This window comes from Poecilia formosa, unplaced genomic scaffold, assembly GCF_000485575.1.
Source record: "Poecilia formosa unplaced genomic scaffold, Poecilia_formosa-5.1.2 Scaffold183, whole genome shotgun sequence".
Taxonomy (NCBI): domain Eukaryota; kingdom Metazoa; phylum Chordata; class Actinopteri; order Cyprinodontiformes; family Poeciliidae; genus Poecilia; species Poecilia formosa.
The window spans coordinates 433,102-433,616 of NW_006800122.1; positions in this window are offsets into that span (position 1 = coordinate 433,102).

Below are 515 nucleotides of genomic sequence, written 5' to 3' on the forward strand. Positions count from 1 at the left end.
TTAAAGTAAATGCAGAAGTAGCGACAAAAACCAGCTTAATGCAGCTGATGGCAGTTCTAAAAAAAAAAATAAAATAAAATTAGAATTAGTTATGTTCATTAAATAAAACCTTAGCATAATGTAGCATTTCTCACCAGTCTAAGCTCCTGTTTAACTAATCTACAGACCTATTAAGAACTCTCACTATTATTGTTTTTAATGAAGCATATCAGTGAAAGAAACATGCTGATCACACTTGCAAAGCAACAAAAAATAAAAAATAAAAAAAAAACAACAGATGGATAAACTTCAGTGAGAGAAAAAAAAATATTAGTAGAAAATAAAGAATAATGTGGGAAAGTCTTTTTTTTTTCCTTCTGTTCAGTTTAGTACTGACAGACTTTAGCTGCTGCAACAGATTGGCATCACAGTCCATCACCAGGGAAAGCAATGGCCACCCTGGGAGACTGATAACACAACTGCCCTGTCACTTACACACACACACACACACACACACACACACACACACACACACA